At 46.4% G+C, this 14,598-nt stretch overlaps 1 protein-coding gene and 1 pseudogene across 1 annotated transcript in view; one reads left to right on the plus strand and one right to left on the minus strand.

Moving 5' to 3' along the window:
- Nucleotides 1–14,598, minus strand: part of LOC138498532 (zinc finger protein 850-like) — a 511,734-nt gene that overhangs the window by 460,597 nt on the left and 36,539 nt on the right. Inside the window, exon 3 of the mRNA XM_069622312.1 lies at nucleotides 3,380–3,440. The gene's annotated coding sequence lies outside the window, so the exon portion shown is untranslated. The remainder of the gene's footprint in view (nucleotides 1–3,379; nucleotides 3,441–14,598) is intronic.
- LOC138498530 (zinc finger protein 585A-like) overlaps nucleotides 1–14,598 on the plus strand; it is a 1,446,290-nt pseudogene that overhangs the window by 320,005 nt on the left and 1,111,687 nt on the right.

Here is a 14,598-nt window from a genome sequence, read left to right on the forward strand (position 1 = left end):
CAAGATCGCTGAAAGGAAAAGATGCTGCCACTGGGAACTAGCGAAGAGGGAGTTAAATCACATTTTTGAAAGTAAGTCATTATGGGACTTGCAGCTTTGAGAAACAGCAAGATTGAAAATGAAGCGAGACAAGGGCCAAGAAGGAAGGCAAGCTGGAGGAGCAGCTGAGAGAAAGCTGCCAAGAAGAGGGCCAGATAGAATGGTATGCCGAGGAGCTGACACGCAGCAAGTTAAGGCATGAGAAAGCGTGGCGATGGAGCCGTGTCTCCAAGAAGCAGGGAGAGTTCAAAGAAGGGAGCCGACGAGCCGGCTAATCTCTTTACTCCATGAACCAGCAAACTGTTTGTTTCCTCCCTGGGGCAGCAGGGCAGCAAGGCCACCCAGGAGTGTCTGAGGGGCAGGTGGGTAAGGCCCTGACCTCGAGGAGTTGAAAAGAGAAGGATGCGCGAAAGCAATCACAGCCGGTGAGTTCCAATAAAGTGAGAGCCTGGTTTGTGATACGCGCGATTGTGGAAAGCTATAGTGTTGTACGCAAGGCTACGCGTTGAAGGTAAATATATTAAACTGAAAGCTTGAATGCATTTGACCGGTGAGGGAGCCGATTAGTGTGATGCTGGAAAGGCATTGGAGGGACAGGGCCTCCCTGTCCTTGTCCTGTAGTCTTTTTTCATTTGTGTTCTGTATTTTCTGCCCAGGAGTCCATGTGGGACTACTGGCAGTGCAGCTCTTCCAATTTTTGGTTTGGTGTATAGACCCATGGGATACATTTATGGCACCGATGGGTGGGGATACAACCCTGTGCCCCTAGTGTATGTTTTTGGCACCTGTGTGTGGCACACACAGCAGGGTATGGGCTGGTGGCAACTCCATGTTGAATTTGACAGGTGCTCCGAGTATCCTCCATTTTGGGGATACCCAGGCCCTGCCATTGGAATCAGTTGATTCCTGATAGGAAACAAGATGGCCCCTGTGGCCTTTTGCTTTCTATTGCCTGTTACCTTGTTTTCCCAAAGACCTGGGAAGCCCTGACTGTCCCTTCCCCCTGACTGGCTGTTGGGTGGAAGTTCCATATATGGTATTGTAGTGAAGTCCAGGCCAGACTGGCTGGAACCTTCCCAGTGACTGTATGTTGTGGGCACACCCTGTGGGTGGGACCTGGGTGAATGGAGTGTGTGACCAATATGCACTTCTTGTTGTGGATGTCTGGTTTCTGGTATGAAACACAATGACTGAGACAGCCCTGCCCGAAACCGGTATGAATACAGTGTGTAGAGTTGAATGGCTGGGTACTTGTCCCAATACACATTCCTTGTTGTGAGTGTCTGAGAGGGAGGAGAATGGCCTGAATGCACTGTATGCCCGATTGGGTGCCTGAGTGTGACCCATCAGAATGAATGGGAGAACAACATCCTGCGCTGCGCCTTGAACATACCGCGCTCTTGCCATATCTCGTCCCCCAGACACAACTCTCACTGGTTACCAGTACGTGACAGAATCAAACTTTGCACACTTGTCATTATACACAAATCCCTGGCCAACATAGCTCCACAATATCTATCAGACAAATTCTCAAGACACCAATCCACCAGATCTACCTACCTACCTGCACTGCCTCAATATACCTAAGTTTAAAATGAAAACGGCAGGGGGAAATCGAGTTTCCCAGTGCTGGCGCCAAATGCTGGAACTCCCCCCCCCCAACAGCTATCAGAGCCGAACCCTCTTTCTGGGCCTTCAGAGCTAAAGTAAAAGAATGACTCTTCGCCTAACTATGTACTCAGTACTGTTATTCATCTGTCTCATCCCCATCATGTTTTTCCGATTATTGCCATCATCACCCTGACCACAAGTAACCTGGTCCTAAGAACTATTTAATACACTGTCTCTGTAACTGTTTAATATATTGAATCATGCTGCTGTTAGCAACAGTATCTGCAGCGTCTGAGCTGTGAGGACTTGCTGAAGAGCTAGGGCCTCATTATAAGTATGGCGGTACAGTAACAACGGTGCCAGTAAGCTACCGGCACCGTTGCTACCGTACCGCCATACTATGAGCTGTGCTCGTGGGTGCCTCTCAGCCTGCCTTGTCTGACATGGCGGGCAGAGCGGCACCTGCGAGCACAGCATGTCAGATGCATCGGTGCATCCGACGTCCCCGTTCACATTGAGCCCTATGGGGCTCCAAAGGGAATGGGGACTGACATTTACCGGCACCTGGAAATGGAGGAATTACCGGATCTGGTAAAGTCGGAATACCCCGGTAATTCCTCATTGGCGGGTGCCAGAACTTTTCACAAGTTTGACGGTTTTACCGGCAAGGCTACCGCCAAACTTATAATGAGGCCCCTGGGCCCAGTTGAGGGAGCTTTCCTCCCAGGGCAATGTGTGGGCGAGTGCTTAAAAGTGGGTCTTCATCAGGAATGCACACAGGATGCTAGCCAACAGGGGGTCCTAACACTAACAATGCCATTTGGTCCTTATTTCCAATAACTGGAGACAAGAAGCGATACAGATGATTTCAGGAGCCTGTACTACTCTGATCACCTGAATGTCTAACCGTTCACGAACGCGTGTACGCGGGCATGTCACTGTCCTTGACTCACCTCCCTTCACAAGCGTGAAAAAGGGGCTTCCTTTTCAGTCACCTCTTGCTGAGGCCCCTCTAGCGGGTGGACAGGCAAGGGGAGTGTGGGTCCGTCATACTTCCGCACTCCATACCATCCTTTCCATCGACTACCTCTTGCTCTCAATTCTGCTCCCGAATGCTACCTCATTCATACATAGACACGAAACAACATCCAGATAGATGGCCAAGTGCAGATCTGGGGTTCCGTTGCACCCCATGTGATCTGGAAGGAGAACAACCAACACTACTTGTAGCTACCAATGTGCCTATTTAATTCACTTTTAGACCTCCACTCCTCCACCCCTATAGCAAAGTGCTGTGATCCACCATACAGGTTCAATAGTGAATTACTAATTAATAGGAAGGCACAGAGGAATGTATTAACATAAAATAATAGGTGTATTTGTAGAGTGCTGCTTCCCCCCGCCCCCACTGGTGCATTTTGGTGTTATAGACAGAAGCTAACAGATGTTCATTGTTACACAACTCAGCGGTACCCATTCTGTTAATCTTGGCTGGATGAAGGGCTGGGTGGACCAGTGACTATAATGACACACATTGGTCGACTGAGCCACATACATGGACCCTAAACCTGGATCGGGACACCACTTCCAGGATGAGGCAGGAGGGAGAAATTGAGACAAGACAGGAGAGAAGGGGACATGAAGAGTTCAGGAACACAGGGTGGGAGACAGGCTATCTCAGAAGCATAGAGCAAACTGTGCAGAGAAACAAACTACAACAGTTATTTACCTTTTGGTGCCTGTGCTTCTTATGTTGTGCAGAGTAGGATGACACAATAGTGTGTTTAGATCTAGAAATGGAAGACATTCTTACGGTATTAATTAAATACTACAAAAACAAGACATCTCCTCTCCCTGCCCAGTAATGCATCCTAGGTCACATACACAGAAGACAGGATTAACTGGAGGTTTATGAAGAACAACCAGAGACAATTTAACACTTGGCCAAAAAAGAGGATTGCTTTCTCACCAAGAGGAGGGAATAGTCGCTGGTCACTCACCTACTGCAAATTATTCCCCAATTATTCCTTAAAAGATCGTGAAGGATTTAGTGGTCAAAATGTTCTTTTTTTTTTAAATGTGTGGAACTATGTTCCCTCATCCTGCCCCCATTTCTGCCCACTCCCCCATACTCATGGGTCCTTCCTGTCCTCCACTGCGCCCTGCAACATTGTGTTTTTGTGTTTTACAACAGTTGTTGTAAAAGTGAATAAAACAATGAAAGAAAATGAATTTAAAATGACCACCGTTAGTGTGTCATTATCCCATTCAGCCTGCACCTTCATGCAGCCTCCCCTTCACTGTTCACACCTCTTAAAGAACATGCCTAGCCACATGCAACCCCCCCCCCTCACTGCATGCAAACAAGATCTTACAACCATTCATAGGCAGATCCAGATCACTGTCAAACTGGGCTTCTTGGCTGTTTGGAATGGGTTTTACATCCCAGTCCATTGCAATAAAGTATCCCTTTCAAACACGTGTGAGATAGAGCAGTGAAAGGCTACACTGGCTTGATACCGGGAAGGCCCAGGTTCGAGTCTCCAGTAGGGATGAACTTGAAAACAAAGTATTCTTTAAAAAAAAAAAAAAAGGGAACGGTGTATTCTTTAGTTCCCGTCCACTTCCACCGTTGGATGTATTGCACATTTGATAACGTAATATTTAATGTCCCAGGAAGACAAAAAAAAAAGACCACCTACCACGCTCTGGACCTCGGAGACAACTGCAGATCGGCCGAGATAAAGATCTGCATCAGCAAAGCCGAGCCGTAAACCAGAACAGACATGCGCACTGCTGAGATACTGATCCTCAGCGCATGCGCACTGTTCAGATACTGATTTCCAAAGCATGTGCCGTGCTGAAACATGGATCCGCAGAGCATGCGCTCTGCTCATATACGGATCTGCAGTAAAAGCATGCGGTGCTGGGCATGCGTACATTCTGGAACAAACTGCGCATGCTCAAGTATCAAGACATGTGAAGAAGTGTAAACGTGGCGGGCGCTGAGACGGCAAAAGCACGTGCTGAGCTCTGAGAGAGAACCACCAAAGTATGCCCAGGAAAAGAAACAAACTGCGCATGCTCAAGGATCACACAAGGCACATGCTGAGCGCTGAGAGAAAGTATGCACAGGAAAATGATCAAACTGCGCATGCTCAAGTATCACAACTTGTGCAGAGGCATACTTGCCAACATTCTTTCACCAAAAAGATGTAGGATTTTTCAAGTTTGAAAAATAATAATTCCCAGAAACAATGACATAACAGGAAAATACAAAACATACAAAAAGCACAACATGGAAAGATGTTGAAATGTTAAAAATGTATAATTCTGAATGCTAACACCAAATTATTGACACATGCTGTGTGATGGTGTTACACTCTGCCACTTGCTTTCACTGCTGGTTCACCTAAGGGTTGTACCGGCAAGAGTGCAGGACAGAGCCATGCACTGTCAGGTCAGTGGATTGGTCTGAGTGCAATCAAAGTAATCACCAACCAGTCCACTGTATAGACAGACTAATGAATGTGTTGCATGCTCTGTCCTGGAGCCTGCCTTAGAATCACATAAATTACTCGCCACTGTAAAAAGCAGTAGGATCTGTCACTGAAATCTGTAGGCGGTAGCATACATGCCAACATTCCGAAGCACCTGAGAGGGAGATTTCTACAGCGAAATCAGGAGACAACAATTTCGCCATAGAAATGCATTGGGGAAATAATTATTTTAGGCGGGAATACGTGAAAAATAGCAGTATTTTTCACTAGAAATCGGGAGTCTCCCGCCTAAATTGGGAGGGTTGGCATGTATGCGGTAGGGCTGCTTCAAAAGGAGTAGCCTACTGCCTAAATTTGTAGGGTTGGCAAGTATGCAGAGGTGTAAACATGGCTGGTGCTGAGACAGCAATAGCACATGCTGAGCCATGAGAGAGAATCACCAAAGTATGCGCAGGAAAAGGATCGCGAGACGCACATTGCTAGTTCCCATCCGAGAAACAGACCATAGCAACGGCCACCCACTCAAAAGTCACGTGACTTCCGACGTCATCAATGTGATTTTCCGGAGCAATGAAGCGGTTCTGGTTTAATTTCAGTGAGCTGGAACTCGGGGAGGCTCTGGCTACAAGAGACAGCAGGCCTCTCGGAAATGAAGGCTCTGGGCCACGACTCCTTGCGTAGAACCAACATCCGGCGCGCGGTGCACTGTCCTTTCATAGGGTTCTACAGCTCTACATGGGACTGTGCTGTGGGCTTCTGTCCCCACCCACCTGTGAGGTCCCCGGGAGACCTGAATGGTGCCAGTGCCCGGCCAGGCCACTGTCCCGGCCTCTCCTGCTTCCTAACATCCAGCGTGCAGTGCATTGTCCTTTGATAGGGTTCTACAGCTCTACATGAGACTGTGCTGTGAGCGTCTGTACCCACCCACCTGTGAGGTCCCCGGGAGGCCTGAATGGTTCCTGGGCCCAGCCAGGCCACTGTCCCGGCCTCTCCTGCTTCCTCTCATCAGGCGTGCGTGGGATTGTCCTTTCATGGGGGGTCTACTACATGGGACTGTGCTGTGGGCATCTGTACCCACCCACCTCTGAGGACCCCGGGAGACCTGAATGGTGCCTGGGCCCGGCCAGGCCACTCCGCCGGACTCTCCTGCTTCCTATCATCCGGAGTGCGTGGGATTGCCCTTTCATGGGGGTCTACAGCTCTACATGGGACTGTGCTGTGGGCGTATTGCCCTTTCATGGGGGTCTACAGCTCTACATGGGACTGTTCTGTGGGCGTCTGTACTCGCCCACCTGGGAGACCTGAATGGTGCCTGGGCCCGGCCAGCCCGCTGCCCCGGACTCTTCTGCTTCCTATCATCCGGCGTGCGTGGGATTGCCCTTTCATGGGAGTCTACAGCTCTACATGGGACTGTGTTGTGGGCGTCTGTCCCCACCTACCTGTGAGGTCCCCGGGAGGCCTGAATGGTGCCTTGGCCCGGCCAGACCACTGCTCCGGCCTCTCCTGCTTCCTATCATATGACGTGCGTTGCATTTTCCTTTCATGGGGTTCTAGAGCTGTTCATGGGACAGTGCTGTGGGCGTCTATACCCACCCACCTGTGAGGTCCCCTGAGGTGTGGGTGGCGCCTGGGCCCGGCCAGGCCACTGTCCGGGCCTCTTCCGGCGTGTGTTACATTGTCCTAGCATAGGGTTCCACAGCTCTACATGCGACTGTGCTGTTGGCGTCTGTACACACACGCATGTGCAGTCCCCGGAGACCTGAATGGTGCCTGCCAAGGCCACTGTCTTGGCCTCTCCTGCTTCCTATCATACGACATGCGTTGCATTGTCCTTTCATGGGGTTCTACAGCTCTACATGGTACTGTGCGGTGGGCGTCTATACCCACCCCCACTTATGACTAAGTCCCCCATCCCCGGGAGGCCTGAATAGTACCTGGGCCAGGCCATTGCCCCAGCCTTTCCTGCTTCATATCATCCGGCGTGCGTGGCATTGTCCTTCATGGGGTTCTGCAGCTGTACATGGGACTGTGCTCTGGGCGTCTGTACCCACCCACCTGTGAGGTCCCCGGAAGGCCTGCATGGGCCTGGCCAAGCCACTGCCCCGGCCTCTCCTGCTTCCTATCATACATCCATGCGTTGCATTGTCCTTTCATAGGGTTCTACAGCTCTACATGGGACTGTGTTGTGGGCATCTGCCTTTTCGAATCGTTAACCAAAGACTTGAATGCAGCTACGAGAACATTTTGCTCCTGGGTCCTTTATCCTGTACCACTGACTTTGGCACAGGCCTACTGACTCTGGCTAAATTTGTTAAAACTGCCTTCTCTAGATTGTTTCTCAACTAGAACTGTGTTGGTGCACCTACTTCTTATAACCACCTTTTTCTTCCCACTTTTAAACCTTGTGAAATGCCATTTTGCTCAGTTTTCATTTAAGTATTCTCTATACTAATGTACTGCCTTGCCTAAACTGGTTCACAAACTTAGGGGAAGATTTACTAGGGTGTGTAAGAAGATATTTCTGTATGACTTGTGTTTTCCCACCCTTGTGAGAAATTGCTAGAGTACCCCTTGTGTTTGGTTTTCACTGTGCCGTTTTGCTCAGTTTTCACTCTGGTTCACTTGGTCTACAATTTAACTAGGGAGTTGTGTTTGCTTTTCTTTGACTTATTTTAACTTGATTAATAACTGTGACAAATGTATTTTACTAGAAGTGTATAAAATAAATATATATTTACTTTGTAATACAAAGCTTTGGTTAGTGTTTCCTTGTGCCATAGTACTGTAGGCCTATTGTGTAAACCCTGAATACTGCTCATCTCCCTCTTGAGATGAGTCTGACTGCTCAGCCACAGCTACCAACTAAATCTTTGTGGTACAGACTGATACCAAAGGGGATTTATTTCTCTCACCTGTAGTCCTAATCTTTTTGTAGTGCTCCCTAAGGGAACTGCACAGGAATCTGCCTAAAACTGGTGTACAGCGGTGAGGATAAAAGTATTGGATTTACATTTTAGAGTTCTGCTAGTGCCTTGACTCAGTTAACCACAAGGCTAACTATCACAACAAGTTTATTTTAAAACAAAGTCAAAAATATGGAAAGTTACAGCCAGGAGACCCTCCTTACTAATACTGCTGATTATTTAAAGGATCTGTGTAGACAGAAAGGTCTTCCTGTCAAAGGCAAGAAAATAGAAATGATTGATAGACTGTTAGAGAAACAAAGTCTGGACAGTGGTGCTTTGGTGCCCACTACTCCAGCAAATGTAGCATACATTGAGGATGATAATGTTGAAAATGTTATTGTTGAAACAGATGAGGAAGAGGAGGATAACAATGTCACCCCCTCTGGCCCTATGCCTGCTCAAAGACCTCAACCTATGGCTACTGGACCATTGTCAAGTCCCCCATTAAGTCCTGAATTTATCTCACTAGAATAATTTAGACTTGAACTAGAATTCAAAAGAATTAGTGCCCAAAATGAACAGAGACATCAAGAACTAAGGCCCAAAGAAATGGAGCTCAATCATGTGCTTGAGATGAAGAAATTGGAAAATGCTTCTCTCCCCGAATCCTCTAGATCCTCCAGTCCAAAAAGACCCCGGATGCCTAAAGAGATTGTGGGTATGTATGAACCTAAGTTGGATGTATTAGATTGGTTAGCTATGTTTGAATACAATCATGGGCTCCAGGATATCACAGGGAATCAGTTGATCCCCTGGTTATTCTCTAGACTCCCCCCTGTTGCATCTGATGTGGTAATGGAGTTGGGGGGGGTGGATAGGATGAATTATGAATGTGCAAATCTAGCTTTGATAGCTAGATTTGGGAAGACTCCTTCCTAGTACCTTAAGAGGTTTAGGAACCTCAAAAAGCATGATAGTACCCCTTGGGCTCCTTGGGTGAATGAGTGTTTGAAAAACTTAGGGGAATGGTTTAAGGGTTATAGGGTTAACACTTATGAAGGAATGAGAAATCTTGTAATGATGGAGTCTATCTATGATGCCTGCTCTCCTGAGCTCAGACAGCACTTGGCTGATTCAAAAGAACTAGATTCTAAGAAACTAGCTAAGGCTGCTGACCTGTGGGTTGCCAACAGGGCTACTCACAAGGATTCAGGGGTAACTCAGAAAAAGGATGAGGGAAAGCAGCCTAAGAAAGACAACAAAGAGAATTCAAATAATTCCAATTCCAAAGAGGGCCCCAAACCAAAATTCTAAGGGTAAGCCACAAGGGAAACCTAATCAGGCTAGTGCCCCTTCTGGGTGGGAAATGTTATGTGTGTGGCTCTACTGATCATGTGAAAGGGGATCCCAGATGTAAGGGTAAACCTTCAGGGGTCCACACTGTCTCCTTAGCCTTCGCTCCAGAGGAGGAAGTACATATGGCCAGTGGAAACTTTCAACTACTAGCTGAAGACCCCATTGGAGTCTCAGCTAGTGTATCTTCAGTATCCCTAGGGTTGTGGGAACATCGGAATTTAGATGTGTATAATTCTATCCCTCCTACTACTAAAGAGTATTATAAAGACAGTATCCTAGTCAATGGTCAGGAGACTCCTGCCATTAGAGACACTCGGGCCAGCATAAATGTGGTGGACAAATCCTTTTTCAAGGTGAAGGATGTTGCTAAGGCACCCAAACGCCTCACCAAGATAGCTGGAGGGCCTGTGCAGATGCTTCCCCAATTACCAGCTCTCATCCAGTGCAATGAAATGACTGTCAGGATACCTGTGAGTGTACAATCTGAAGTACCAGGAAGGGTGCTGTTGGGCAATGATCTGAAAGATCTGGGAGTAGTGTCAAGTACACCCAGACCGCCTAGTAAGAGATTACAGGAGCTTACCAGACCTGCAAGGGAGAGGACCTTGAGGGGCTCTCCTGAGGAGATGATAGAAAAAGAAATCACTCCTACTCCACTGGAGTTACTAACTGCTATTTCAAAGCAACTAGAAGCAAAGGGGAAACCCAAGACTTCAAAGATGAAACCAGCAGAACGCACTCCAGTGCTGCCAACCAAGAAATCTCCTAGGTTGTCAAAAATCACACCTATGATTCCTCCTCCAGCTGAGGCTGAGCGTGAGGTACAACCCTGCGTGGTTGAACTAGAGCCTGAAGACTCAGATCTAGTAGGAGGCCAGGAACTCACTGGAGATCTTGACCCTGTCGACCATCCTGAGCTGCAGTCTTTACTTGCAGAAGGTGGACCCCAAAGGGCAGACTTCAGTAAGGGACAAAGAGAATGTCCAACTCTGGAAGGTCTTTGCCACCAGGCAGCTTCTCAGCTTGAAGGGCAAGAGCCTGGGAAGCATAGGTTACACTGGGAAGATGGCCTCTTCTATAGTGAACCGACAGAGTCAATCCCTGGAGACTACAAGAGACTTGTAGTGCCCCAAGAGAACATACTCCAATTCTTGCAACTCGCTCATGAGATACCTTTGGCTGGTCAGTTGAGTTTCAAGAAGACCAAGGAAAGGCTCTCGCTCTACTTTTATTGGCCTAAAATGGGGCTGAGGTAGATAAGTATTGCAAGAGTTGCCACCCTTGCCAAACTTCTGGTAAAAGTGGCTCCAAGAACGTTGCACCTTTATTGCCTCTCCCTGTGGTGGAAGTACCATTTGAGAGGGTAGGAATCAACATTGTTGATCCCCTAGATCCTCCAACCTCTTCAGGCAACAGGTGTATACTTGTAGTAGACCATGCTACTAGGTACCCTGAAGCAATTCCTATAAGGACTGTTACAGCTCCAGCTGTGGCTAAGGCCCTCCTTGGTATTTTTACCAGGGTTGGGTTTCCTAAGGAGGTAATATCAGACAGGGGTGGGTCACATTTTATGTCCCACTACATGAAGGCCATGTGGAAAAACTATGGAGTTACCTACAAGTTCTCAACAGCATACCACCCTCAGACAAATGGGTTGGTAGAAAGGTTCAACAGAACCATGAAGAGCATGATGGGAGCTTTAGAGGATCTCCTTAAGAAAAAGTGGGATCTCCTACTGCATGCCTTCTCTTTGCATGTAGAGAAGTCCCTCAGGAGGGAGTGGGTTACAGTCCCTTTGAACGTCTCTATGGCCAACCGGTCAGAGGTCCATTGGCCCTGATCAAGGAGGGGTTGGAGAGTGCTCCATCCCCCACGCCAGTCAGAGTCACTGACTATATGATAGGACTCTGGAGGAGAATGTCACACATGATGGCTGAGGCAAATGATAACTTGAAAGCAGGTCAGGCTCTGGTTGTGGGCTACACACACAGTAGCCTGAAACCATTGGGAATGGCAATGCTGATTGCCAAAATGCAACTCAGAACTGTGGGGAATTCATTTTCTTAAATCCCAAAAATGGTTGCATTACCAGTACTCACCACTATCAGAAAGCCGGCGTTTTAAAACCACCAGACTTTTGTGTAAAACTGAACAAATGAAACAAAACCAGACCAAGGAAAGACTTGCTAAGAGGTGGATACAATGTAAAACTATATTCTGAAATGACTTGAAGGAAGTAATTATTTAATGTATATGTAAAAATTTTAAGTGATTTAAACTGGGAACAAAAAGTGACATTTAGCTGAAACCTGGCTTAATGAAACTGAATTCTGCCTGACAACTACCCCCGACAGGAGTTGAAACTGGATCAACAGCTGTGTCTGCCAGGCCTGGCTGCATCCTGAGGTCACATGACTATGTTGATTGAAAGGGGAGTGGCAGCTGGGGACTACAGGGAGTTGAACAAAGGCATGTCCTGGACTCAGGCAAATGTTATATTGGGGGCGTCGTAAAAGTGGCGTCCTCTTAGGGGAAACTGGGAGAGGCAGTGCCTCTGCTAGCAGCTGAGATTGGGGGAAGTGGATAAACCAGTTATTCCACCCTGTGATGTGGGAAGCCACACCCCTTTTTTGACCAGAGCATAATTTTAAAAAGATAGATAACTCATAGTGCGGACTTGTCAGAATTATATAAGTAATATCATTATTTTTGTGATTTTTCTGTGAACATTTTAAGGGGCGTTAGGACCCTGTGGTGTATTCTGGGGGGTTTCTAGCGGAAAATAGCGTCTCACTCCAAATGTATGCATGTTAAAAATCTGACACTTTATCATCTGTAACCCATATCCCTGGTGCACATTTGTGTAAAATCTGGAAAGGTTTAGAGGTCATTATCTGGATGAAAAGGGGATAATTCTGTCATCAGTGGACACAACATCGTACAAAGACAGGGATCGGATGGTTTGGTGCTACAGAAAATATGTTAACTGGACCTATAATATTAGAAAAATGGTGCATAGATAAATATGTATTTGGGTCAGAAATAGATTTGTGTGCAATCTGACAAGGGGAGGTTCCTCTGACCATAAAACCTACAGCATCACTCTGACTCACATTTCCTTCCTCCAGTCATGGGAGAGGGGAGAATTGGGCCAATGACAAGTGAGAGGGGCAGGTTTAGTTATGACCAACGCACACACCCACTTTCCAAAACACATAAAAAGAGACTGCTGGGACAGGTAGAGACATTCAATTCCATTTGCTGCGGAGCATGCTGACCGACGACTTCACATCCAGAGATCCAGACTTCAAATACATCAATCTCCAAAGACCAGAACTTTACTTCAGAACTTAAAGCAAGGGCCTAAACCCACAAACTGAGAACTCTTCTCAGCAGGCCTCAGCAACCTTAAAATCATTTGCAAATTAATCCAAGCTGTTTGAATTATTTTGCCAAGAACAATTGCCAGAGACCAGACCAGAGATCAAGAGTGACCCAGACCGCTGTGAGCAGAACCAGAGAGCTGACCCAGATCACTGTGAAGTGCTGAGACCAGAACCGGAGTCCAGTCCAAAACCTGACCAGATCCGTGGCGAGGCCTATTACAAATTTATATTGTGCAGAACCAATCTCTTAGTTAAAATAATCTAATCCAAACTATTTTAACCTAAGTAGAACAGCCTCCTAGAAATCGTGTCATCTGTCATTTGTAAAGCTGCACAACTGTCACCTGTCAATTCTGAAGCTGCAAGCTGTCACCTGTCATTTTGAGTTTACTTTAAATCCGAAAAACTACCTTTATTTAATCGTCCGTATCTCTGGAAACATTTGGGCTAGGAACGAAATTTAACTTACCTCTGAAAGCTTAGAATCTCAGCTTTCCAACAAACATAGAACCGACTTGCTACTCCTTATCCTTATTTGCCGTAATCACGATTCACACACTCGCAAATTTTACTGTGATTTGCGATTTGGTTAAAAATCCAGCCACGTGTAACCATCAGCAGTCATTTCTTTCCTTGCTAAAAATGTGTTTGCCTCTTAATCACCATCTCTGAATCATTGCTAAAGTGAGACTGAACTCATCCCAGGTATCTCTCACTCACCCTGAACCTCCTAAAGGGAATTGAAAGCATTTTCAGCATATTTCTCACTTCATTGCCACCACATTCAAAGCACTTGGGCCAGTGTTTTAAAACTCATACCGGTTTTCTCTAAGCTTGCTGGGGGGGAACTGAATTTCGTATTGTATTTGATTGCATTCCTGAGAACTGTGTGCTCCTCTTTCCATCTCCTTCCATCTCCTTACATTGCATAGGGGAGGGGGTGAATTGCCAGAGAAAAAGTGATTATCTTATCTTTTGCTAAAATCATATCAAGTATTTCTGTACTGCATTTCATTCCTCATTGCTTTTCCCTTGAAATCATAAAAGTATTTTTGCTACTTTATCCATCCTATAATAACTCCTCATTGATTATAAAGAAGTGTGCTAGTGTCAGATTACCCATTGTTGATTAACATTATATTTATAAGGGCGATATCGATTATTAATTTATTATAAAAGCGTGGTATCTATATTTTGTATTATTTCCCAAATAAACCTTTTAAACTTGCAAAACAGAACTACTTCTTGGCTCCGTGGGGTCTGGGGGATTCTAAGAGAGGGGTGTTATATAGGGGTAGTCATCCAGAACTCATGAACTGGACATAAAGATATATCAATAAGGGTTTCCATTCAGTATCCCAGACTAGGCATTGACTTAGCTGTAGTGTTGAATTGAATCTTCTTACAAATTGGGGGCTCGTCCGGGATTCCGGCTTAGATCTATCACTTGTGCAGATTAATACAGTGTGCTAACTGACAAGATACATACATCTGGTCGGATCACCACGCTGTAAAGCACTCCTCAAAAGGACGCTCTATGGGAAAGGTCTTTTTTGCAAAAATAAAATACAAACTTCTGTAAGTCAGGAAGGAACTCAAATTCCAGAATGACGACCTTGGTAGATATGAAAATAGCCAGAGAGCACTTCTTACATAAGCTATTTGTGAGAGGTGAGTGGACTCATCAGGACTAGACGGTCTGGTTGCAGGCAATCGCACCCCAGATCACTGAAACAGGGTCAGATATATGAAGAGACTAGGGTCCCTTACATGTTGCCCTGAGTGAACTATAAATGGCTC

This window comes from Ambystoma mexicanum, chromosome 5q (assembly GCF_040938575.1).
Source record: "Ambystoma mexicanum isolate Mex_15411 chromosome 5q, UKY_AmexF1_1, whole genome shotgun sequence".
NCBI classification, from domain to species: Eukaryota; Metazoa; Chordata; class Amphibia; order Caudata; family Ambystomatidae; genus Ambystoma; species Ambystoma mexicanum.